The sequence below is a fragment of the Microcebus murinus genome, chromosome 8 (assembly GCF_040939455.1).
Source record: "Microcebus murinus isolate Inina chromosome 8, M.murinus_Inina_mat1.0, whole genome shotgun sequence".
Lineage (NCBI taxonomy): Eukaryota > Metazoa > Chordata > Mammalia > Primates > Cheirogaleidae > Microcebus > Microcebus murinus.
The window spans coordinates 57,678,949-57,703,422 of record NC_134111.1 but is presented as its reverse complement, the minus strand read 5'-3'; the positions used below and the strand labels follow the sequence as shown (position 1 = coordinate 57,703,422).

At 37.3% G+C, this 24,474-nt stretch overlaps 1 long non-coding RNA gene across 1 annotated transcript in view; it reads left to right on the top strand.

Annotated features, from left to right (window-relative positions):
• LOC105882992 (uncharacterized) overlaps window positions 1-10,735 on the top strand; it is a 79,084-nt gene extending 68,349 nt beyond the window's left edge. The window contains exon 3 of the long non-coding RNA XR_001159593.2: window positions 10,610-10,735. This is a non-coding gene — a long non-coding RNA (uncharacterized LOC105882992). The remainder of the gene's footprint in view (window positions 1-10,609) is intronic.
• The last annotated feature ends 13,739 nt before the right edge of the window (window positions 10,736-24,474 follow it).

The window sequence follows — 24,474 nt, the reverse complement described above, 5'->3', positions numbered from 1 at the left end:
TCTTTGCAATTGTGAATTGTGCTGTGATAAGCATTTGAGTACAGGTGTCCTTTTGATCTAATGACTTAGTTTCCTTTGGGTAGACCCAGTAGTGGCATTGCTGGATCAAATGGTAAATCTACTTTTAGTTCTTTGTGGAATTCCCATACTGTTTCCATAGAAGTTGTATAATATTGACCTATAATCTCACCAACAGTATATAAGCATTCCTTTTTCGCTGCATCCATGAAACATCTGTTGTTTTTTGACTTTTTAATAATGGCCTTTCTGATAGGGATAAGGTGATATCTCACTGTGGTTTTAATTTGCATTTCCATGATGATCAGTGATGTTAAGCATTTTTTCATATGTCCGTTAGCCATTTGTATATTTTCTTTTGAAAAAACTCTGTTCATGTCTTTTGCCCACTTTTTAATGGTATTGTTCTTTACTTGATATTTGTTTGAGTTTCTTGTAGATTCTGGATATTAGTCCTTTGTCAGATGTACAGTTTGTGAATGTTTTCTCCCATCCTATATGTTGTCTATTTGCTTTATTGATTATTTCTTTTGCTGTATAGAAACTTTTAAATGTACTTAAGTCCCATTTATTTATTTTTGTAATTGCTGTGTTTGCCTTTGGGATCTTATTCATAAATTCTTTGCCTGGACTGATGTCTAGAAGAGTTTTTCCTATGGCTTCTTCCAAAATTTTTATGGCTTTGGGCCTTACATTTAGGTCTTTAGTTCATCTTGAGTTAATTTTTGCATACGGTTAGAGAGAGGGATCCAATTTCATTCTTCTGCATGTGGCTCTCCAATTTTCTCAGCACCATTTATTGAATATTGAATAGAGAGTCCTTTCTACAGTGTATGTTTTTGTCTGCTTTGTTGAAGTTCAGTTGCTTATAGGTGTATGGTTTTATTTCTGGGTTTTCTATCATGTTCCATTGACCTATGTGTCTACTTTCATGCCAGTGCCATGCTCTTTTGGTTACTATAGCCTTGTAATATCAATTGAAGTCAGGTAATGTGATACCTCTAGATTTGTTATTTTTGTTTAAGATTATTTTGGTTATTCATGCTCTTTTCTGATTCCATATGAAGTTTAGGATTATTTTTTCTAGATCTATCAAAAATGACATTGGTATTTTGACAGGATTTGCATTAAATCTATAAATCACTTTGGACAATATGGATATTTTAACACAGTTTATTATTCTAATCCATGAGCAAGGGATATTTTTCCATTTGCTTGTGTCATCTCTGATTTATTTCATTAGTGTATTGTAGTTCTTATAGAGATTTTTTTACCTCCTTGGTTAAGTATATTTCTAGGTATTTTATTTTCTTTGAAGCTATTATAAATGGTATTGTATTCTTGATTTGATTCTCAGCATGACTGTAATTAGTATATAGAAATGCTACTGATTTGTGTACATTGATTTTATAACCTGAGACTTTCCTAATTTATTTATCCATTCTAGGAGTCATTTGATGGAGTCTTAAGTGTTTTCTAGATATGAGCTCACATCATTGGCAAACAGGGATAGTTTGCCTTCCTTTTTCCCAATTTATATGCCCTTTCTTTCTTTTGCCCAATTTCTCTGGCTATAACTACTAATACTGGGTTGAGTAGAAGTGGTGACAATGGGGAACACTTGTCTTGTTCTAGTTCTTAGAGGGAATGCTTTAAACTTTTCCCCATGCCAGTGTGATATTTGCTGTGGGTTTGTCACATACAGCTTTTATTATTTTGAAGTATGCTCCCTCTATGCCTAGTTAGTCAAGGATTTTTATTATAAAGGGGTGCTGGATTTTATTAGATGTTTTTTCTATATCTATTGAGATGATCATATGGTCTTTGGTTTTACTTCTGTTTATGTGGAGAATCACATTTATTGACTTGCATAGTTGAACCATCTTTGCATCCCTGGGATGAAACCCACTTGATTATGGTGGATTATCTTTTCGATGTGCTGTTGAATTTGGCTTGCTAGTATTAAATATTTTGTTGAGGATTTTTGCATCTATGTTCATAAGTATATTGGCCTGTAATTTTCCACTTTTGGTGTGTCCTTTCCTGGTTTTGGTATCAAGGTAATACTGGCTTTGTAGAATAAGTTAGATAGGGTTCCCTCCTTTTTGATATTATGGAAGAGTTCCAGTGGAGTGGGTGCCAGTTTTTATTTCTAGGTCTGATAGAACTTGTCTGTGATTCTCTCTGGGCCAGTACTTTTTTTGGGTGGGGGAGATTTTTTATTACTGCTTCAGTCTGCTACTGATTATTAATCTGTTCAGGATTTCTGTTTCTTCCTGATTCAGGCTTGGGAGGTTGTGTGTTTTCAAGAATTTATCCATTTCCTCTAGGTTATTTAGTTTGTGTGCATAGAAGTTTTCATAGTAGTCATGGATGGTATTTTGTATTTCTGTGGTATTAGTTGTAATGTCTCCTTTTTCATTTCTGATTGAGCTTATTTGAATCTTTTCTATTTCTGGTGAAGTGGTCTATAGATTTTGTTTATCTTTTGAAGGAACCACCTTTTTGTTTTATTGATTCTTAGTATTATTTTTACTATTTTTTTAGTTTTCATTTCATTTAGTTCTGCTCTGAGCTTTGTTATTTCTTTCCTTCTACTAACTTCTGGTTTGGTCTGTTCTTTTTCTACTTCCTTAAGGTGTGGCATTAGGTTGTTAATTTATATTCTTTCTGTCTTTTTTATGCAAATATTTAAGGGTAAGAGTTTTCATCCTAGTGCTGCTTTTTCTGTATACCATATATTTGGAAACCTGTGTCACCTTTGTCATTCAATTAGAAAAAATTTTTGATTTCCGTCTTGATTTCATCAATTACCCAAGGATTTTCAGCAGCAGGCTGTTTAATTTTCATGAATTTTTGTAGTTTTGAGAGTTGCTCTTGGAAGTGATTTCTAGTTTTACTACAATGTGGTCTGAGAAGATACATCATATAATTTTGATTTTTCTAAATTTCCTAAGACTTGTTTTGTGGCTTAACATATGTACTTGGAAGATGTCCCATGTACTGGTGAGAAGAATGTATATTCTTTAGTTTTGGGGTAGATTGTTTTGTAAATGTCTGTTAGGTCCATTTGTTCTAGAATCCCATTTAAGTCCAGTGTTTCTTTGTTGATCTGCCTCAATGCTCTGTCTAGTTCTGTCAGTGATGTTTTGAAATCCCCAGCTATTATGATGTTGCTGTTTATTTCTTGAGCTCTAGTAGAATTTATTTTATGCATCGGGGAGCTCTCATTTTATGTGATTATAAATCTAGGATTGTTATAACTTCTTATTGAATTGATCCCTTTATCATTATATAATGAACCATCTTTGTCTTGGTTTTTTAACCATAGTTGATTTAAAGTCTATGTTATCTGATATGGTAATAGCTATGCTTGCTTTCTTTTGTATTCCATTTACATGGAACACTGGAACATTTCCCACTCCTTTACTGTGAATCTATGAGGATCCCTGTGAGTTAAATTGGTTTTTGGAGACAGCATATATTTGGGATTTTTTTTTTTTTTTTTATCCATTCAGCCAAGCTACATCTTTTAAAGAAGGTATTAAGACCACTCACATTCAATGTTAGTATTGATAGGTGAGATACTATTCTGGTAATCATGTTGATTGTTATCTAGTTGATTTGTCTTCTCTCTTGTGTTACTGTTTTATAATAACTGTGAGTTTTAACTTTTGGGTATTTTCACACTGGTATGTATTGATTGTTCTGTTCCATGTATAGAACACTATTAAGCATTTCTTGTAGGGCAGGTCAAGTGGTGAAAATTCCTTTAGTGCTTGCTTGTCTTGGAAAGACTTTATTTCTCCTTCATTTAGACAACATAGTTTTATAGGATGCATAATTCTTGGCTGGTAGTTATTCTCTTTATAGATACAATAGAATAGATAGGACTCTATTCCTTTCTGGCTTGTAAGGTTTCTGTTGAGAAATCTGCTGTTAGTCTGATGGGTTTTCCTTTGTAAGTTACTTGATATTTTCACCTCATGGTTTGTTCTTCCTTCATGTTGACTTTGGACGATATGATGACTATATGCTTTTGCGATGCCTTTTTTGCAATGAATCTCCCAGGTGTTCATTGAGCTTCTTGTATGTGAATGTCTAAATATCTAGCATAATCAGGGAAGTTTTCCTCAATTATTCCCTCAAAAGGTTTTCCAGGCCTTATACTTTTTCTTCTTCACCCTCAGGGATGTCTATGATTCTTACATTTGGCTTTTTTACATAATACCACATTTCTCAAAGTCTTTCTTTGTTCCTCTTGATTCTTTGTTCTTTATTTTTGACTGGGTTAATTCAAAAGAGTTGTCTTTAAGTTATGAAATTCTTTCTTCTGCTTGGTCTAGTCTATTCTTAAAACTCTCCACTGTGTTTTGTATTTCCCTAAATAAATTTTTCATTTTCAGAAGTTCTACTTGGTTTTTAAAAAATATATCTATCTCTTTAGTAAATTTTTTATTCATTTCCTGAATTATTTTTCTGGTTTCTTTGAGTTGATAACCCATTTTCTCTTGGATCTCATTGAATTTTCCTACAATACACATTTGGAATTTTTTTATCTGTCATTTCAGTATTTTCGTTTTGGTTGGGATCCTTCATTAGAGAGTTAGTGTGCTCCATTAGGTGTGTGGGCCCTTTCATTCTGATTTTTCATATTTCAAGAGTCATTGCAATTACTCCTTGTCATCTGGAACAGTGATTGCTCTTGGTTTTGGATTTTTTTGTTGTTTAGATGGAATCTCCCTCTCCCCCAATCTTAAGCATGTGACTGTAGCATATGTTGGGTAAAGACCTTTGGCTTTGCTCATGGGTAATTTGATGGGACTCCAGGCTGTGGATGGATAACTTGGTTATAGATATCCTTAGCATGGTGGTTTTCTCAATTGCTAGTTCTTTGTAGGCTGTAGTGGTGATATACTATATGTGTGGGCAGATTCCTTGTCTCTTGTCAACAATGTGGCATGGAGGTTTTGGAATCATTTCTCTTTCCTCAGCCCTGTGGCCTTCTTCTTTTGTTTTGTTTTGTTTTGTTTTGTTTTTTGAGACAGTCTCACTCTGTTGCCCAAGCTAGAGTGAGTGCTGTGGCGTCAGCCTACCTCACAGCAACCTCAAACTACCGGGCTCAAGCAATCCTTTTACCTCAGCCTCCCGAGTAGCTGGGACTACAGGCATGAACCACTATGCCAGGCCAATTTTTTCTATATATATTAGTTGGCCAATTAATTTCTTTCTATTTATAGTAGAGATAGGATCTTGCTCTTGCTCAGGCTGGTTTCGAACTCCTGACCTCAAGCAATCCGTCTGCCTTGGCCTCTCAGAGTGCTAGGATTACAGGTGTGAGCCACCGCTCCTGGTCATGGCCTTCTTAACAGTATGAATATATTGGGATGCCCAGTTTAATCTCTGAGACAGTTGGTGGTGCTTGTGGGTAAGAGTCAGCAACGCCCTCTATGACTGAGTCAGTAAATGCCACAATGAGCTGTACAAGCTGCCTTATCTGCCAAGCAGCACTTGCAGGAAAGAACCAGCTATAGTGGTCTTTTTTGAGACCTGTCTCTCACCCTAGCCAATCAGGAGAAGCACATGGATTTCTCGGGTGGGGCCCTGGAGCTCCTGGGGAACTCCTAATTCTCTATCACAGCAGAGGCAAGTTGAGAAGCAAGGCTGGATGGGGCTAGATTGGACAAGTCTGCATTCAGGATCCACAAAGGCAGTCATAAGAGCTGTCTTGGCAGAGGTCAAGGGGTGGCTGCCAAGCTGCTGGGGAAAGCCACCAGGGAGGGGCAGAGGCCTCACCACCAACCCAGAAAGTTTGCTTATTGGGGATGGGTAATCTGAGATTCACGGTCTAGCAGTCAGCAGTGAGTTTTATTCTTCTCTCTCTTTCCTTGACTGTAGATCTCCTCTGGCATCTGGCCATCAGCAGCAGCCAAAATTAGCTTAGCTCACCAGCAATGGCACCACAGCTTGGGAGCTTCCCTGCCCAGGATCCCACCTGGGACAGAAAGTGCAGCTTTCCTGTTGGGTGAGGAGTGCTCCACAAATATGCAGTAGCTCAGACCCATACTTCACTCTCCTTTCAGTTCTGCCTGCCTGGGCTCCCTTGACTCCCAAGATTAGTTCACAATTTTCCCTTTCATGCCTCTGTGCAACATGATTGAGTCTTGGAGGCACAGTATCTAGCCTGTGGGTCTGTCCTCTGATCCCCCAAGTTCAATCTTTGAGTGTGCCAGGGAGAAGTGTGCTGGTCTGAGTTGCCTATGGAGTGCTCAAGCAGGCTTAATGTTCCTCTGCTTTGGGGTATGCCCTCTTCTGCTGGAGTAGCCAGATGGACAGCACTGGGGAGGGCCTATAGGCAGAGAGCTCACAGTCTAAGCACCCCTTGTTTGCTGCTGGTCTTTAAGGGGAAAGGTGTGAACCCCACTCTCTGTGGGAGCCTCAGTGTGGTGGGTGCCCCAACACAAAAGAAGCAGCCACTCCCGAAAGCTCTAGGTCAATTGTCTCTTATGGCACTCATTATAGGAACTTTCATGGCAACATTAGCAGCTGTGAGCAGGAGAGGGAGGACTAGGAAGACAGTCTGAATGGAGGAGAGCTGGCACACTCTGGTCCCCTTTGTCTCAAGGCCCCCTCCCCCAGCTTTTTGTACCCTCCTCTCCCCTGAAGGCAGTCCATCCTGAATGTCCAAGCTCTGGAATTACACAGTTCCCCAGGGACCTACTAGTCCTCTGTGGCCACACAGGCTGGGCACACGTGTTGGGAAATGTTTGTATGGGGACCGGTGACAAGAAAACTGAAGGGCTGAAGCTTCCTGGGGAGGACAAAGGCACACAATGGGTGGAATAACAATACAGTGCCCACTGTCTCAGCTTGGGTCTGTGGTGAGGGGGAGAGACCTCCTGTCTTCCTTTGATTCTTGTTCTCCATGTGAAAAATGCACCCATTCTGTCAATTTGCAGTTCTATATTCACAGATATGCCAACTTTATAAAATGAAAATAACTGACAAAATATGTAAAGAACACAGCTTACTCTTGTGCATAATTTAAATTTAAAAAATTTATGTATTTAAATGCATTCATGAAGGGAGACATTAGCATGAAAAGCAGTTGAGAAGGTGGTTTCAGTTCTCTTAGTCAGTTGGTTTTCAATTCTTCTTGTGGACTTTGCCAAACATCCTTTTTGTAGCACATACCTGCCTCTTCTCTTCCAAAGATATCCACGATCTTAGGGACTTTTTTTTCTATTTTTTACTCTATTAAAATCTATACTCAGAAAACACTGAATTAAACTCATTCACACATTTTCTCTGTGGCAGGTGCTGTGCTTGTATCTACCATCAAGGTAGATCCCATGTTGGTGGGAAAGCTAACATAACCAATAAATCCTCGATGTGAAGAGGGTTGCAATAGACATCTGCACAGGAGAAGCAAGCACATAGGTGGTAGTGGTCTTGGGATGTCAAGAAAAGATTTACTGAGAAGGACTTGCTGACTTGTTCTTTAAAAGATTATTCTGGTGACATTACAGTGTCTATAATGGAGAGGGGTGAGCCTGGAAGCAGATGACCATGTTAGGCAAGAGGCAGTAGAGTCAAAGTAAGGACAGTTAGCAAAGAGGATAAAAAAGAGGAGACTTGTGGCAGAGATATTAGAAGGCAGACACTTATTTGGATTTGAAGAGTGAAGAAGATGAAGGAGTCTAGGAATATTCTAGACTGAGGTAAACAATTTTTTCTATAATGGGCTAGCTAGTAAATATTTTAGACTTTGTGGGACACATGCAGTCTGTTGTATAGTCTTCTTTTTTTTTTTTAATAATCTTTTAAAACAGTGATCTCCAACCTTTTAGGCATCAGGAACCAATTTCATGGAAAATAGTTTTTCCATGGTCAGTAGTGATGGTTTTGGAATGATTCAAGCACATTATATTTACTGTACAGTCAAACGTCTCTGCTAATGATGATCTGTATTTGCAGCCGCTCCCCAGTGCTGGCGTCACTGCCTCAGCTCCACCTCAGATCATCAGGCATTAGATTTCCATAAGAAGCGTGTAACCTAGATTCTTCACACGCACAGTTTACAGTAGGGTTCGTGCTCCTATGAAAATCTAATGCCGCCACCGATTTGACAGGAGGTGGAACTTATGCAGCAATGAGAGTGATGGAGAGCAGCTGTAAATACAAATGAAGTCCATAGCCCGGGGCTTGGGGACTGCAGTTTTAAAATATAAATGCCATTTTTAGTTTGGGGCATGGATATGGCCCACAGGACATAGTTTGCCAACCCCATGTTCTAGACTAAGGGAGATATCTTGAGTCAGATAAGAGGAGGAGAGAAGGTTCAACCTATATAAAAAATTGAAAAGTACTGGTCAATACCACTAAATTGTTCGCTGTTTTATCACAAATAAGAAAACTCTCTCTCAATAAAATTGAAATTTTTGCATATTGATGGAATTATCCTTTATTGTACAATCTGTTTTTACAATGTGTTCTTTGTTCTAGAACATAAACCTTTGATTCATTGCTCCTATGTGTTTTTATTCTGAGTCCTACATGTCCAGTACATGCTTTTGTGCTGCACTTGTCAGTTTTGGGGAATAATGTCCTAAATATTTCCTATTTAAGTATACAAGTTTCTATTAAAGAGTCATAATCCATTATATTTTTAAATGGTGGATGCTTTTTGGCTTGATGTATGATAAGTACACAATATTATTGTTTGAGTCAATTAATGATAATGATAAAATTTCCCTTGAAAAGTAAATTCATGTTCATTTAAAAAATAATCATCAGTTTCAAAAGGCTTAAAAGCAGTTGGTAGGGATGCTCTTCAATAGTATTTGCATTTTTACATTTGGATTAAAAGATGAGGGCTAAAAAGCATTTTTTGTATGTCATAAACAGAATTTCTAGGCCTTCAAGTATGAAAAATTGTTTCTTTTATTTCTAATTAGGTATTAAAATGCATTCACAGGCATGCATACAATTAATTCCTGATTATCTGAAGGTGGATTAGCCTGTTTTCACATGGAAGTGGTTAAGGTGCAGTAGGAATTTGGGATTAGGTCACTTCCCCTACAGGGGCATGCAATCAAGTTGTGATCATTAGCCCTGATCATCTGCAACCCAGTGGTTGGAGGACAGGGGGCATGTCTGGAGTCCTGCAATCTAGCACACTTTATGCACTCCATCAACAGTCCTACCCAAAGTTTGGCTTCTCAACTTCTGCATGTTGGAGAGCTGTCCTTCAATTTCAATCTTGTAATTATATAATGGCTGAGCTTCTTTGGGAAATTAGATTATCTCAGATCCCAGCTGGGGTTTATCCGATGTTTGGATTGATCTGCAAAGTGGCTAATCTACTGCGTGTTAATGAACAGTTAACAGTAGTTTTAGTTGAACTATGTGTGGTTTGGGGTTTTCTGTAACTTACTTTAGTTCTACTGACTCTCCAAAATTATCTTTGATAATCAAGTATTAACTGCCATTATATAGTCCTTCCCAATTTCCCTGTACATGTAATTTCACAGCATTTTGACCAATCCTGCTTTATCTTCCAAAAGATTCATTTCATTTCAGGGATCCTATGATATGGCCCTTTTTGTTTTCAGTATTATACTTATGTGACAATGTAAAATTGCCGAAATCACAAGTTTAGTTTTTGATATTCAAGTCCAAAAAACTGGGCCAAAATTGATGGCTAAACTTAGGGAATGGTTTCCAAATGCTTTGAGCTATCTGAATGTTAGCATAGCAATTGGTATACCAATTCTTTTCTCCAAAATGTGTTTACTCAATGGCATCATCTTTATCTTTTAACATTTTACTGCACTCTTTAATTCTAAGATATAATAAGGCAATACATGTTTTTAAAAAGCTTTAAAAAAGAACCAAAAAAAGAACTATATTATTGTAAGAGTGCTTTATCTTTTCAATACCAGAAGAAGAGGAATGAACAGAATGGGTTAGTGAGAATGAGATATCAGAAAGATGTAGGAAGAAGAAGCAATTTAGAAATCCAAATGTGGAAGAAACATGAGTAAAGAGAGAAGAAAAAAAGTGAAAAAAAACACCCAGAGCTCTTGCTGGCCTGGTTCCAAGCTTCATGCCTCTGCTCCCAACACTTTGTATAATGAAAGTAGGAAGAAAGTTGACATTTGTAGGAAGGCTGCAGGCAGAGCACACAAAGTCCTGATATGTTTCTGAATTAAAGTTGTGGATATGAAAGCAGAGTGAGCTTTGTTCTCTTAGGTATTTCTAAGAGTCACATTTTGTATCTTCTCCCCAGATCTCTGCTAGAAGAGCCAGGGGAAGCCTTGGAGAATGCATTTACCTAGTCAGAGGTCATAGCTATCGGTTTGCATGTGTCATGTTATGTCTGGTACCAAGTTGCTCAGTGAGTGTGGTTTACCTTTGGAATACCTTGAGCTCCCTTATTCATTCCTAAACATTTTGTTTTCCTCCTCAATATCTTAAATTTAAATGTTTGAAGAATATAATAAAACTAAAGTGACTGAGACAGGGTAGATAACCAATAAATGTAAACCCCCACTCTTCTGACCTTTATCCCCTTTTCCTTCACTTGCAGGATTTCATCTTGGATGCCCAGAACTCCAAGGGTGCTATTCTGTGGGCCTTACAGAGTTCACCACGTTGGAGGCCTCCACCTATTTCCTCCTTACCCTCAGAGCTTGCATGTATCTAGCAGTCATTAAAGCTGTTCAGATATTCTATTTCTATGCCTCTGAGGCATATGTCTCCTTGAGGTTGGGTAAGTTCGCATGACTAGTTCTGGTGTTTGGGTTGGGAGAAAAAGAAAGGATTATCTCTTCCAGGCCCAGGCTTTGAATTACTAGTGCAAGATTCTCTAGGGCACTTTTGTTCTATGCTTTCTTTAGTTACACACAATGTTTGAGATAGTGGCTACTTTTCTAGCCTGCATCTCAGAGTGAAGAGACTTGGAGCAGAGACCCAGCTCACCTCCAAAGGGCAGGGAGTGAAAGTGAGAGATAAACCATTGTTTTCGGAAGCCAATTAAGTTTGGGGGATATATTTTCCTGCAGCATAACCTAGCCTATACCCTGGCTAATACATTGTTTGATACTTCACCCCCTTCATCAGTATACATTAAAATTTAGACTCGTGGCCGGGTGCGGTGGCTCACGCCTGTAATCCTAGCTCTCTGGGAGGCCGAGGCAGGTGGATCGTTTGAGGTCAGGAGTTCGAAACCAACCTGAGCAAGAGCGAGACCCCGTCTCTACTATAAATAGAAAGAAATTAATTGGTCAACTAATAGATAGAGAAAAAATTAGCTGGGTATGGTGGCGCATGCCTGTAGTCCCAGCTACTCGGGAGGCTGAGGCAGAAGGATTGCTTGAGCCCAGGAGTTTGAGGTTGCTGTGAGCTAGGCTGACTCCACGGCACTCACTCTAGCCTGGGCAACAAAGTGAGACTCTGTCTCAAAACAAAACAAAAAAAAATTTTTAGACTCATTGAGGGCAGAGACTTTATCTATGTTATGATCTTCTTTTATGTATTCTCAGTGCCTGTAGTGTGCCTAGAGTTTGGGCAATAATCACTCAATAAATATTTGTTTACTCTAAAAATAAATGAAACACTCTATTCTTGTTATGTTGACAATAGATGGCGAACAGATGTGGTTATTCATGAAATGAATCACAACTCTATTAGCTAAGTAAGTCATAATACTACTTAATGGTGATTGCAGATATATTGAAGGGTTGGCATGAGGTGATTTTAGTTAGATTTTAGTTAGTTATCTGGGCTTTTTCAGAAAATGTCACTTGGGAAGGTACCTGACTGGCCTCATGAATAGAAAGACTCTGAATCTGCTTAAGACTAGATATGAGTTATGGAAGGGGCTAATTAGCACAACCAAGAGAACAAGAGGAAGAGCCAGAGAGTGCCTTGACGGCTGTGTTAAATAAGCCTAGAGGACCTGCCTATCTCTCTATTTGTAGTTACTGGTCTTGTAACAACTTAATTATAACTTAGTTAGTTGAATTCTAGGAGAGATTCTAGCTATGAATTATAAAGGATGTTTCATTTCTTTAAAAAGGAAAGAAAATTTTGCTTTATGGCAAAAAAAACAGGTTCATTTATTTTGTCACCTTGGAATTTAGTTCTTCAAAATATTTTCTAACATACTTGCAAATGGGAAGATTTATATAACACATACCCTCCTATGTGATTATAGTCCTTGCATACTAAAGGCAATTTACAATTATATTAACATCTGCTAAGAGCCATGTTGGGAATTCTGTGGCAAGCTGGTGCCCAAAGAGAGAAGCTACATATATGTGAGAACACTTCTCAGAGGCCTATTCGGGCTATAGCAGCCAGACCCTGAGAGTCATCCAGTTATAACTGCAGAGGTCTGAGTGAAGGCAGCATTAGTGTATATGGGTGATAAGCAGTGCTTAAGGATGTGGGTGGCAGTGTTGGGTACTAAATAATGTCTGGCTTTGTATCTAAACAGCCACCATACAACAATATCTAAACAGACTCCTGGTACAGAAAATAGAAATGGAGGCCAAGAAGAGAGAGCAGGGACCTTGGACCCCATAAAGCAGATAGGGCTTCAGAGTAGAATTCAAGTTCAAGTGTGGCACCAAGCAAAAAGCTCTGATAAAGATAGTCAGAAAATGAAAATAAATAGACATAGGCAATAATCCCATGGAAAAGCCACATTAAATAATTTTAAAATAATCATTTCTTAATCATAAAAATCAAGAATGGCAGGAGATGGAAGAGATTTCTTTTCTGACAGTGATAGTCTTCTGTAACCACTCACTTAACACCATGGGATTAAGTTATCAAGCCTTAAAATTGTTAAATTTTACTTTTTCACTTGGGTATTATTAGTTTCCTTTGTTTCTAAAATTTGGCTAAATTTTTCAAAAATTAGTCAAAGCAAAGAGATTCTAGATATAAATATTCAACAACAAAACCATGTGTTATACAAAAGATATGAAATATTTAAAATTCAATTATCAGAATTAATTATACTTTACATCTTAATTTGTAACTAAAATTATTAGAAAAAGTGTTTAATTGATAAAGTTATAATTTATGAACAAACTATTCCTTATGTTTTTCAAATCAAACATAGTAAATTTGTAGGCAAATAAGTTATTCATCATATATTTTAAAATCAAGGTACTTTTAGTTTTCTTATAAGTGATAAAATGTTTAGTCTCTGACCCACTGATCTCTTGTGAATTGTATTCTATGGTATTATAACTAAATGACACAGGATAAAATTTTCAGCAGATTGGAGACTATGGGCTCAGACTGCCTAGAATTTGAATCCTTGCTCCTAACTGTGTGACCCAATTAATTTACTAACTGTGACACTTAGCCTGAACTTCAACATCTATAAAATTGCTCATAATAATTTCTGCCTCATAAGGTCATTCTGGCCATTAAACGGGATTACAAATGTAAAGTTCATTGACTTCATTAAATGATCAGTAAATCGTAGGTATTATTTACTGTCTACATATGTGAGCATCAGACCTGTGTATGTCACCGCCTTTTGGCAATGTCCATGTGGGTTTTGTACAGGAACAACACATTCAGGCTCTCAGAACAGAACTTGTCTTCTCATCTAAAGTGACTTTCTCTCTGAAGTCTTTGCCTAATCACTTTGAATCTCATCTGGATCTAACCAATCACCGAGACCTATTGATTTTATTTTATACATGTCTACCGTAGCCTTAGGTGTGTGTAGGGGAACCTTTTCATGTTGGAAGGCTGCATTAATTTAGCTGTAATCAAACAAGGCTGCATTCAAGAAACTTCAATTAGATATACTTAAAAATGTGCATTATTTTGTAAAAACCTAACTACTATGTACTTAATAATTTCAAAAAATGAAAACTATTTGTTAATTTTAAAGTTAACTAACCTTGTAATGACTTCATAGTGTCTGCTTTTTGTTGGAAAGCGTTTGAATATTTGATTGCAGCATGGAGATCTGCAGTTTCAGTTGATCCTCTAGATGGGTATCAGTCATTTCTGACCTTACGGGCATCTTGATTTGGGCCAGGTAGAAGAATGTAGATTCACAGCAATAAGTGGTTGAAAAGCAAGAAAACATTTTTAAGGCATGTTGTCAAAGGCGTGGGTATTCTACTGCATTTTTCTGTATTTCAGTTGGACCTTTCTAGCATCAAACAATGACTTTAAGATGTCATCTACTGTGAGCTCAATCAATTCCATCTGTAAATCTTTAGGTGCCTTGGCGATATCAACTAGGTGAGGCTGCAATGCTAATTTGAATGTGATGTCATGATTCTCAAAGTCAGTGAACTTTTTATTGTATTCTCCAAGTAATAGGTCTATAACAGCTGTGTATTCTTTATCAGCACCATGCTCTAACCAACTGAGCTAACTGTAAAGAATACAGTTAGTATTCTTTAAATGATGCACATATATCATCCTGTTTATCAATGACTTTTGCTAACTGGGGAAAATGTTCATCTGAAATTTCCTTTTGAAGAAGTGTTTTAAAATGCTTGGATTTTTTTGCCACATATCTCATATAGAGACTCAATTTTACCCTGCAAAGAAATATTCAAGTCATTTTGATTTCACATGATATCACACAAAAATGCTGCATTTCTATAGAAATTGTCATTCAATAATTCACATTGCTGATTCTGTTCTTCATAAATTTAACTATCTGTTCTCACAGAAATAAAATTTTGGTTAACACCCGTCCACTTTAGAATGATATAGCAAATCCACACTGAATACCTCATCATTCAACTTTGCATGTGATGAAACTGACCATACCGTGTTACATTTGTAGGAATATAGTTAACAATAGTTATAACTTGCTGCAAAATGTCACTTAAAATAGCAGCTTTAGCATAGAGATTTTGCTGATGCAAGATACAATGAATATAAATGAGACCATCTAGATCTCTAATACTTTTTTTTTTTATCTGTGCAACAAACCCTTCATGTTTTCCTGTCATGGAAGGTATACTCTCTGTACATACACTCACTAAATTTACCAAATTCAGTCCAATTTCTTGACATTTATCTTGAAAGTTGTTGAAGATATCTCTTCCCTATGTTCTGTTCACAAGAGTGCCCAAAGCGAGTAACTCTTCCGAGCAAAGAAAATCTTGTGTTATGACCTGAATAAAATACAAAACCTGTGCTGAATCAGTGGTGTCAGCTGATTTATCCAAAGTGATTGAATAAAATATATTTTCCTTTTGAAATATTACATGAAGTTATTCTCTTAAGTTGAAAGCTAATTCATGCTGCAGATCAGTTATAGTTTCCTTAAAAAAAAAAAAAGCAGTTGTTTGTACCTTGAAACCTTATCAGGGTCTAAGCAGCCTACAACGTTGACAATGCATTCTTTCACAATTTCTCTACTGAATAGCTTTCCTTTTTCCCAAATATATAAGGTACTTTATAAGTTGTTTCAGTGGCATTATTTCCAGGTCTTATTGCTGCTTGAAGGCATTGTCTTTGCTTTTGCTTTTCATCTTTTAATTTCTGCAATACAACTTTTCATGCTTCTCCTGTTAAGTTAAAATATTTGTGATTCTTATGAGTGTTACAATGCTGATGAGCATTGAATTTCTTTAATGTTGATATTTCAGTATCACAAAGCAAGCAAATCATCTTATCTTTAGCAGAAACAAGATAATATTGCACTTTCTAATCCTTATTAAAAAATCTGTTTTCTTCCTTCAGCAGTTTCTTGGTCTTCTTTGACATGATGGGCTGTTAAGCAGAAAGAATTAAAAAATACTGTCTGGCTATGCAACTATTCACAAATTCCACTTCAAACAAAAACACAGCATACCATAGTTAAAACCTGATAACAGACTGGCCTACGTGACCCCCATAAACTCTCACCATCCAACCTTTACAGTAGTGGTGCAAGTCAGGTGGGGGTGGCAGTTAAGTTAGAACTAAATCATGAGCAAAGAAACCATCAATTTAGCCCCTATAGCTTACTAATGTTCTAATTGTGCTGCTCAATCTTGGAGGATTATTTTGTTGAAACTTATTTTATTCTTTGGTATTTTAAATATATTCATTTTAAAAATAAAAATAAAAGATGAACAAAAATGTATTAATCAAAATAAAAGGATTTGTTCTGTAAAATTTGGATTCAGTCAAAAGGCTGCCCTTAAGGACCTTGAAGTCCATAGGTTCCCCACCCTTGGCTTTAGGTTAGTCTCTCATCCCTGGTTAGTCCCTGTACTCTCTCACCTGCATTTTGGTATCAATCCCCTACTTTGTCTCCTTCAATTATGCTAGAGCTCCACTTCCTGTGCCCACCTTCCACCTCTTATATCCCTCCTTCATGAAGCAGCCAGAATGATCTATCTAAAACACAAACCAAACTGGGTGACTCCTTTAGGAACTCCCAATGGCTTCCCCTCACTTACAAAAGTAAGTGTGAGCTCACAGCATGACCTACAAACTTTAGTTCTCAGTGGTGATCTATTTCTAGTTATTGTCATTTGGAGCAGCCAAGCTTTTACTTTGGTATTCTCTTTTCCTCCAGGAAGGTGTCTTTGCATTTTGTATCCCAGGTTAGGTTAAATATCATACAGTTGGATAGGGTCTGTTCTTACCTTTCATTGATTACTTCTATATGGTGTTAAAAATCATTCTTGGGGATATCTTCTTCATTGCACTAAGCTTCTCAATTGCTGTGATTATGGCTTGTTCATCTTTGTGCCTTCAGGGCTTGGTTCATAGTAGATTCTTAATGTTTTGTGGAACTGTTGAACTTTATTTAATTTTTCTCAATATTTCTCCCTTCCCTTCCACTTTCAGGAAAGAAAAGGAAAAATGATTCTCTGTCCCTTACAGTTTTCATATTTCTGGAAATGCTATGGCTCTGTTTCTGTCATTTTCCAATCTGACTTTTATTTCAGAAAGTGGAATTCTGGGGTATAAAAATCATACAAATTTCCCATAATGCAAATATTTATGAAATACTGGTGAAGTCTGTAGAATATTCTGAAGATAAAAAGTTAAACTTAGAAAGAATTGATTAAATTCAGAGGGCCTGGATTTGCCTGGCAAAAAACAAAACAAAACAAACAAACAGAACCTCTTATAAGCAGGGAGAAGAGGAAGGTATGGTTCTCTCTGAGGCTAGACCACCTTAGACAACCTCTAGAGCTGTGCTGCCCAATATGTCAGCTACTAGCCACATGTGGTTACTGACCACTTGAAATGTGGCCTATATTGAAATGAGATGTGACCTAACTGCAAAACATACACCGTCTTCCAAAGACTACTGGGAGGCATCAGTCTTTCTGACTTCAAGTTGTACTAAAAGCAATAATAGTTAAATCAGCATGGTACTGGCACAAGAACAGAAGCATCGATATCTCGAATAGATCTGAGATACCAGAGATGAAACCATCAGTATACGGTAACCTAATCTTTGATAAAGCAGACAAAAATATACAATGGGGAAAAGATTCTCTCTTCAATACATAGTACTGGGAAAACTGGTTAGCAACATGCAGAAGAGCAAAGCAGGATCCCAACCTCTCACCTCTCACAAAAATTCATTCAAGATGGATAACAGACTTAAACCTAAGGCATGAAATCTTAAGAATCCTAGAAGAAGATATTGGGAAAACTCTATCAGATATTGGTCTAGGCAAGGAATTTTTGAGGAAGACCCCCAAGGCAATCACTGCTGCATCAAAAATAAACAAATGAGATCTGATCACATTAAAAAGTTTCTGCACAGCCAAGGAAACTATCATTAGAGCAAATAGATAACCCACAGAGTGGGAGAAAATATTTGCTCTCTACACTTCTGATAAAGGTCTAATAACAAGAATCTATCTAGAACTTAAAAGAATAAACAAGAAAAAACCCAAACAACCCCATCAAGAAATGGGCAATGGAAATGAACAGAAACTTCTCCAAAGAAGACAGAATAATGGCCTGCACACATATAAAAAAATGCTCAACATCTCTAATCATCAGAGAAATGCAAATCAAAACCACAATGAGATACCACCTAACCCCAGTGAGAATGGCCTGTATCAAGAAAACGCAAAACAACAAATGCTGGCAAGGATGTGGAGAGACAGGAACACTCTTACACTGCTGGTGGGACTGCAAATTAGTGCAACCTTTGTGGAAAAGAATTTGGAGATACCTCAAACAGCCAGAAATAGAAATACCATTCAACCCAGCAATAGCATTGTTGGGCATCTACCCAAAAGAACATAAGACATTCTATTATAAAGACATCTGCACCGGAATGTTTATGGCAGCACAATTCACTATTGCATGGTCATGGAAACAACCCAAGTGCCCATCAATTCATGAGTGGATAACTAAAATTTGGTATATGCTCACAATGGAATATTACTGAATTCTAAGAAACGACAGTGAGCTAGCACCATTTATGCTATCCTAGATTAAGCTTAAGCCCATTATACAAAGCAAGGTGACACAAGATCTGGAAAATGGGCTCCATATCTACTCGCCATCAAATTGGTACTGACTGATTAAAACTATGATGTTCAAAATAGTGGTAGTGTTCACCAGGAATTCAGGGGAGGGGAGACCCACATCTTAGGGATGTGGTGAGCATTGTGGGGGAGAAGGGAATACCTCTAACCCTTTTTAAGGACAGGCAAAGATATACAATGTAAACAAAATGTCTAAACAAAAAAATGTTATCTGGAGGTGGGCAGGTGGGAGGGGGGAGGAGGGAAAGGGTGTATACTTACATAATGGGTGTGGTGTGCACCACCTGGGAGTTGGACACACTTGAAGCTCTGATATGGTGGGGTGGGGGAGGGGTGGCAGGGGCAATATATGTAACCCTAACAATATTTATACCTCCATAATATGAAGAAATAAAAGGAAAAATTATTTTAAAAAGAATGTAAAATATATCATTAATACTATTTTAATATTTATTGCATGTTGAAATTATAATATTTTGGATATATTGGGTTAAATAAAATACATGATTGAAATAAATTTTACCTAATTTAGCTTTTCTTAATGTGGCTGCTAGAACATTTTAAATTACCTATGGAGCTTACATATTTCTATTGGACAGTCCTAGATGATGGAATATTACCCTAAAATTACTTGTGTCTTCTAAGAAGACTTGAAACTTGAATATTAGGAGTTCCTAAGGGTTCCTGTGAACAAAAAATGACCCCCAGAAATCAGGTATTCATTTAAATAGGTATTTTTGAGCAGATATACTTCTAACCTCTGTTCTTGGGGAGACCTGGGATTCGGTTGAGTAATTCATATGTTCTCCATGGTTGAGTCACTTCCAGTGTGGCATGAACAATGGTTGGGCACCTACTGAATGTCTACTGAGCCAGCATGTGGCTAATTGGCCATATGCCCAGATTATTACAGCCCCTTTGGGTCAGTAACAGTTCCAGTTCTTGGGTGAATAACTGCTTACCTCTCTGAGGTGAATTAACTCTTTCTGGGCACTAGGGCACTATATAGCACACTGGAAAAAAAAGTAATTTATTCAATGGCCCCCTAAGGACACTCTGGAGTGCAGAGAGGAAGCTCAACAATTTGAAGCTCACATAGCAATACTGCAAAGCCAATTAGGGGAACAAGACAAATTAAATGGAAGTATGCTCTGTCCAATTGAGATATAAAGACAGTTTATATGAACAGGATGTAATTGCCTAAGTGGGAATTTGGCTAAGAAAATAAAGCTTTTCTGAGAAGGACTTTGGAAGGAAAAAATGAAGCATGGCTAAGATCTCAGTTCTATATAAAAACAATTTATATGCTTGCGTATTTTAAAAATTATATTTTAAAAGTGTTGGGAGTTTTCTGCATTTTCCACTTAATTTTAGCTATTATACCCACATTTTGAATGTTAAACTGGGAATCAGGAAATGAGGCTTCAAGCCACAGCGCTACCACTAACTAACCACATGACCTTGGGGAGGTTACTTTCTCTCTCTGGTTCTCAGACCCCGCCTCCCCCATTCATTAGATGATGTTAGGGATTGTGTTGTGCTAGAGGCACTTTTAGATAGGATTTGGTGGAAGGACCCAGGAATGCCCAACCCTACCATAGATCAGAGCCACTGGGAGGGAGAGAGACAAGTAGGGAATGATAGCCTATGGAAGCAGATGATCACTTTACTGTTAGCTGCACTATCTGTCCCAAAGTCCAAGGAAGGCTTGGGTAAACTGGGATGGAGCATATAGTTAAAGTTTCTTTGTGTCTGAAATGCTAAAGCAGAATTTTGCTACACTCTGGTTGGCTGCCGGAAGGAAAGGAAAGGAGAGTGCAAATGATTAGTTTCGTCTCAAGAAAATAGGCTCTTGGTGAATCCCGTCCTTATGCTACAAGAGGCATCCAATGCATGGTGGCCTCATTTTACATTCCTCATGGTAATGGCAGCTGGATTTAGACTCTCAACCAGACTCTCTAACCCAGTATATTACCTTCTTAAGGAGAAGTAAGTAAGGGATGAGGGACTTTCTCAGGGAGGAGAGAAAGAGAGAGTTTTCCTTCTTCAGCAGACTCCTGCCTCTTCAACTTCTATTATTGTTTCACTGTGCTTTTTTCATGGAAGTCTGAGACCCTTAGCATTGACCTGACTTAGTTGATTAGGCAAGATTCTCCTTTGCATTTCTAAGAAAGAACAAACATTTTCCTGTTGATTGCTTGCTTTGCCTACCTAGACATTCTTTGAGATCTTTTGAGAAAGCTTACTAAAGACCCCTATCTTGATAATTTAGATTAATAGCTTCTTCAATACTCAAGCAATAATAATGATATTAATCACCATCACTCATGTAGTGCTTATTATGTGTCAGATGCTGTTCTAAGTGCTGTGATATATCAGTGCATTTAATCCTTACAAATCTAGGATGTGTTTCAATTATCATTGGCATTCCTATTTTACTGATATGAAAACTGAGGCAAAGAAAGGTCAAGCAGCCAGGTGTCATGGATAATGGATAGCAGAGCTGGAATCTGAACCCAGGGTCTGGACACTTAGCCACAAGGTTATACCGATGTTCATTGTCAGTTTTATCCCTTTAATTATACATTTTAACCACCTAATAGTTTCCATTTATAGAAAAAACAGGTTTAAAAGTTTGAAATATGACTTTTAAATTAATTTCATTCATATAAAGTACCTCTAGTTGTATGTAAACAACTTATACACAAGTGAACAGTGATTATTAAAGTGCTCTAATTAAGAACACATGAACATATTTATATTTATTGTAGCTAATGTTTTAATTGCATAATAAAATTTTGCCAATACACTGTAGTATTAATAATTATAAAACATCTAAAAGTTTCATTTCATTTTATGCTAAAATATAATATAATCATGAAGGTCTAATGATGTTTGGTGCCTTTACTCTCATCACCTTTTTATTCAGGCAGGCACGGGTGTAATAAGCAAATCAAACACTTAATCAAAATTAAGCATAATATGCATCACTGACTTATGTTATCATCTTGTTGTTCATTAAGTTGTAAAATTTAGCAACTTACAGTGAGCACTATTGTACTAGTGAGTTAGTATGATTTGTGAAAAATTATCCTTTAGGTGCCTAGCAGAAGGAAGACACACTTCAGGGACTAGTCTTGGTAAAGGATTTTCATTGATTATACCTCCTAAGGGAGAAATTCTGAGGCCCTTACATCAATCAGTCAGTGGCAGCTTGGCACACAAAAGGGCAGCAGTTTGAGTCCCAAATGTTCTAAATAATGCAGCAGGTAACTACCTCATCAGGGTTTAAAAATCCCTTAATGCTTATTTGAATTTTTTTTTTACAAACACGCACCTAATAAAAACCTCCCATTTTCATCACAATTAAATGCAAAGAACTTGTGATTTGGATTCTGAAATTACAATCTCAACCTCCTAGTTCCCTTTTCCCACATAGTTTTTACCACCACTAAACATTCTTCTTATCTTCTCTGACTTGAAAGATTATCCTAAACAGGAATAGAAATGTAAAGCCTTTGCTAGTCACATTTTCTGTAATGGCTTTGGAAAAATATCCACAACGTCCTCCCCCCATATCACTAGATTACATGCTATTTTTTCATCTAGGTCAAATACACATTTTAGATGTAGAAATAAGTATCTTTATATAAGAAAAAGATCCATTTTTCAAATATCATCTTTTTATTATTTTCCTTATATTAATAACTTTTTTTATTTTACTTTGTTTTCTTATTTCACTTTTTCCTCTCTTTAAAATGTTATTTCAGTCATTCTTTTTTTTTTTTTTTTATTTCGGCATATTATGGAGGTACAGATTTTAAGGTTTCAATAAATGCCCTTTCCTCCCTACCCCCACAAGTCTGAGTTTCCAGCATGACCATCCCCCAGATGGTGCACATCTCACTCATTATGTATGTATATACCCGCCCCCCTCTCCCCCCACCTGCCCAATACCCTATTACTGTAGTACCTATGTGTCCACTTAAGTGCTACTCAGTTAATACTAGTTTGCTGGAGAATATATCTGGTGCTTGTTTTTCCATTCTTGGGATACTTCACTTAGTAGTATGGGTTCTAGCTCTAACCAGGAAAATATAAGATGTGCTATATCACCATTGTTTCTTAGAGCTGAATAATACTCCATGGTATACATATACCACATTTTATTAATCCATTCTTGGATTGATGGGTACTTGGGCTGTTTCCACAGCCTTGCAATTATGAATTGTGCTGCTATAAACATTCAAGTGCAGGTGTCTTTTTTGTAGAGTGTCATTGGATCTTTTGGGTAGATGCCCAGCAATGGGATTGCTGGATCAAATGGTAGATTCACTTGTATCGCTTTAAGGTATCTCCACATTGCTTTCCACAGAGGTTGAACTAGTTTGCAGTCCCACCAGCAGTGTAGGAGTGTTCCTCTCTCTCCGCATCCACGCCAGCATTTGTTATTTGGAGACTTTTTGATAAAGGCCATTCTCACTGGAGTTAAGTGATATCTCATTGTGGTTTTGATTTGCATTTCCCTGATGATTAGAGATGATGAGCATCCTAGGATATGGTCAATCTTAGAGAATGTCCTGTGAGCTGATGAGAAGAATGTACATTCAGTGGATTTTGGGTAGAATGTTCTGTAAATATCAGTCAAACCCAATTGTTCTAGAGTTTTGTTTAAGTCCGTTATTTCTTTATTAATTTTCTGTTTGGAGGATCTGTCTTGTGCCGTCAGTGGGGTGTTGAAATCTCCGGTGATTATGGAGTTGCTATTAATCCATTTGCTTAGTTCCAGTAAGGGTTTGCTTTATGAATCTGGGTGCACCTAAGTTGGGTGCATATATATTTAAAATTGTTATCTCTTCTTGTTGAAGTGTGCCCTTCACCATTATATAATGACCCTCTTTGTCTTTCACTACTTTTGTTGCTTTAAAAACTAAATCATCTGAAATTAGAACTGCCACGCCAGCCTTCTTTTGGCTTCCATTTGCTTGGAATACTGATATCCACCCTTTTATTTTTAGTCTATATGCATCCTTGCAGGTTAGATGTGTTTCCTGAAGACAGTATAGACTTGGCCTGTATTTTTTTAACCATTCAGTCAGCCTATGTCTCTTGAGTGGAGAGTTTAAGCCATTCACACTTATTGAGAGAACTGATAGGTAAGGTAGATTACTGTTCATTCTGTTGGGTTGGATGTTGTTGCTTTGATTTCTCTCTTGAGCCATTGTAATATCTGGCCTTTAATCTTTGAGTTTTGGTTGTTTTTATATTCGTGGGTTATTATTATGATGTTCCATGCATAACGCTGTTTTGAGTACTTCTTGCAGGGCTGGTCTTGTCTTGGTGAATTCTCTGAGCCTTTGTTTGTCTGAGAATGTCTTTATTTCTCCTTCATATATGAAGCTTAGTTTTGCAGGGAATAATATTCTAGGCTGGGCATTGTTTTGTTTCAAAAGAGTGAGAATGGGGCCCCAGTGTCTCCTTGCTTGTAAAGTCTCATTAGAGAAGTCTGGTGTTATTCGAATTGGCTTTCCCTTGAATGTTACTTGCTTCTTTCATCTTACAGCTCTTAGAAGGGCCTCTTTAGTTGATATTTTGGTCAGTCTTATGACTGCATGTCGTGACGTCTTCTTGTTTGCATTGAATCTCCCAGGGGTCCTCTGAGCTTCTTGAACTTGTATATCGAGATTTTGAGCAAGGCCTGGGAAATTTTCCTCTATTATATCTTCAAATAGCTTGTCCAACCCTTGAGTGTTGTCTTCTTCCCCTTCTGGTAGCCCTATGACCCTCACATTAGGTTTCTTCACATAATCCCACATCTCTTGTAGGCTTTGCTCTTTTCTCTTGTTTCTCTGCTCTATTTATGTGACTGGTTAATTTAATTGGAGGGTGTTATCTTCAATCTCTGAGATTCTTTCTTCTTTTTGATCTACCCTGTTCTTGAGAC